Below are 3,194 nucleotides of genomic sequence, written 5' to 3' on the forward strand. Positions count from 1 at the left end.
AGCTTTTATCTCTCTAAATTAAACTTAGACACACAGGCCTAGTGGGGCCATAAAAGGGGCTGACAGTTAGGCCTAGTGCTACCTCCCTGCATAACACACACACGCACACGCACAGAGACACACACACACATACACATAATACACTGAGCAGAGATGCAGAGTGTGCTCAATCTGTGGTGGAAACATGTGGTCACTAATGGAGCGTTTGCATTATAAGACCTGCATCTTAAACCGAGCGTTGCAGAGCATGTTGGCAAATGTGTTGAAAAACAGGAAATCCACAAACACCTGTGTGGTACTGTCTGTTGTCCAAGTGCTACTACAATACTCACATGCATATTATTTTAGTTAATCATCGTAGTTTGCAATCTTGAAAGAAGACATTGTAAAAGAATGTTTCATTATGATGTGCATGATCATGGATATCATTTGTTTTAGTCACAATTGGTCTATCTGAGCAATTCAACTCGCATATGACTTGATCTTCAGGAGAAGTCAGTATGAACTAAAACACTGTTTTAATTTTGGCTTACTAAACAGAAGACCACCATACTATGATCTGCTATTGCATTAATTTAAAAAGCAGCCCTGTGTTTCTGAATCATAATGTTGTTAAATCATAGAGCTCAGTTTAATACATTAACAACTTTATTATCGCATTAATTCAGATTAGCATCCCTGGTTGTAGACAATGGACAGGGATTGGGTTCAGGTGAAATTGTAAAGTTTGCAAATAATCCATATCCATAATCCATAATTTCTGCCATTGTCTGTGCTGCATCTACATTGTGTCTGGTTTTAATTCCAGGAAACTATGTCTGGCTCTTTAGTGACAAATGTAGGTGATCACACTTCTTTAATCTGGTTGCATTACACATTATTTCCCTGGGTGAAAACTCCCAAGGAGCTCTTCATGTTGCTCTCAATCCCCACTGTCCCTCCACACAAGACGTCTGGATAGTGGAATATCAAGTTGCTAGAACCACACAATAACCTAATTTCAGAGAGTGCGTTCATATTTATTTTGAAATTGTAAACAATGCATTAGACTAGAAAGAACTGAACGAAAGAGTATATTTAAGAATGTCTTTAGTACATAACAGAGAAAAGCTGTGATACAAACATACCGTTATTTTATGCTTCACAGAGAGCAAAACACTTCAAGTGGCGTTAACACTGACACACGTTTACCTCAAAAACATGAATATTCCAAAATACTGAGTGATTAAAAAAAATGAAAATGGATTTTGTACATGTTGCTGTGATACCGTTCATGCAAGACACATTTCCGTGTCAATGGATATTAACTCCCTGGAGTCTATGGTACAAATTCGTACACAACCTCAGTGTAGGTACTTAGGTCAAATTGTGTATGCCGTTTTATTTGGGATACTTTGATTGGTTTGTCCAATGTAGCACAACACTGTCCTGTACACTCATCCTGAAATGAAAACAGAATAGATACAGAATTGAGCAGTCACTGTAAAAATGAAAACAACTAAATCACATGCATCATATTTGCAAAATTGAATGCCAGGAGCTTGAATCTTATCTACAGGAAACTATATTGGATCTAGTTAAGTGTCATGTTGTCTATTTGCATTGGTTTACTTATATTTGGGAAATAGTTGTACTAAGCATTTTATTTAAGAAGAAAAAAAAAAATGAAGTAGATGTAGATTAATTGAGAGATAGGAAATTATTCTAAACAGTTTATTTATTGTGTCCTGCATGTATAATTGTGTTGGATAGGTAACACATTATCCAGCAATTACTTTATAAACTACTGACAACTGGTCAGTGAGATACCTGTTGTCTTCTTTCAATGTTTCTCACCTTCAGATGCACCCCAGATTCCACAGGTGCTGTGGATGATGAATATGAGCAAATTACACAGACACACAGTACATCACTGATGAATATGACTATTGACTATGACTATGACTATTCACACACAGTATGTCAGTAGATCATGTTAATGTCAAATGCTATTTCTAGCCGTCCTCAGTGCATACGCGTTTGAGGACGGCTTGACGCCGAAACACATTTGTTTAGCCATGGTGCAACAAGAAAAAAGTAAAAAGAACGAACTAGAGAGTGCGGTTCTTTTGCACATTAGAATTGGATGCTTTTAACTTGCACACGGAGAAGTAAAGAGATCTTTTGGAGTTTGAGCGCGCCTCTCTCTGCAAAATGCTATTTCCATACCTGTCCTACGGCAGAGGCAGCACACACAGGTGGAGATGAGGGCAGAGAGTAGAGCACACACAGGACACCAGATGACCAGCACTGACCAGCACTGACCAGCACCAGGGGGAGCAGGAGAGGTGGGTGCAGGGGAATAATCTGTTCAAGGAAACTTCCAGTAAAGAACACATGGCGGCACAGGATTTTTTTTTTTTTTTACAGAGAAAGGAAAACTCCATCAGCCTTGCTCAAATTTCACAAATATTAGTGCAATAAACTATGATGTTGTAATTCATTTGTACTTTTTTTTTTATTTTATTTTAACTGTGTGTAGCATGTTGTGAATCATTTATTGAAGTGAACCAGATGATTGTAATTGGAACCAAAGCTAGATGTACCGCAAAGCGCTGCAAAATATGACCGCCGCTCAGTTCTGCACATTTACCTGTGCTGTGTTTTGCTTTTATTTCATGATATGTAAAACAAATCCCTTCAGGATATTTCAGGTTTCAGTTACCACAAATTTGCGGCAAGGTCATATGTAAATTAGGTTTCTGGCAAACAGTTGCGGTTAAGTTTTGCAGCAATGTCATATAATATGCCAATTAGATTTGTCACCAGACGTTCACTGGATTTTTTCCCCCATTATTATGTACAGTATGTATATCAAAGGAGGATAAAACCAAACCTTTCACTGTGATATTAACTGAATGACCAACACAGCGTTGTGATCCCGTGCAGTGACACCTGTACAGTCCAGAATCACACACAGCAATGCGTTTGAAATGTAATGATAAGATGCCAGATGTCTCCCCTGTGTATGTCCATCCCGATTTGATCAGATATGTGTCACTGACAGGAAAGCATTCATTTGAATCTGATACTTTGCACCATGTCATTATTGGCTTTTCATCACAGTATACCACAGGGCAGTTTATCTTCAGACTTTCTGTTGATAAAGCTTTAGCCTTTGTGTTCCGTTTCACAAGTACTTGAGTAGAACATGA

At 38.1% G+C, this 3,194-nt stretch overlaps 1 long non-coding RNA gene across 1 annotated transcript; it reads right to left on the minus strand.

The window, feature by feature from the left end:
• Positions 1 to 1,373: 1,373 nt before the first annotated feature.
• LOC134067393 (uncharacterized) lies at positions 1,374 to 3,194 on the minus strand. The gene is made up of 3 exons (XR_009936501.1): positions 2,209 to 3,194; positions 1,837 to 1,865; positions 1,374 to 1,441 (listed from the first exon to the last, which is right to left on the minus strand). It is a non-coding gene; the product is annotated as an uncharacterized LOC134067393 (long non-coding RNA).

The sequence above is a fragment of the Sardina pilchardus genome, chromosome 20 (genome assembly GCF_963854185.1).
Source record: "Sardina pilchardus chromosome 20, fSarPil1.1, whole genome shotgun sequence".
In the NCBI taxonomy this organism is placed as follows: domain Eukaryota; kingdom Metazoa; phylum Chordata; class Actinopteri; order Clupeiformes; family Clupeidae; genus Sardina; species Sardina pilchardus.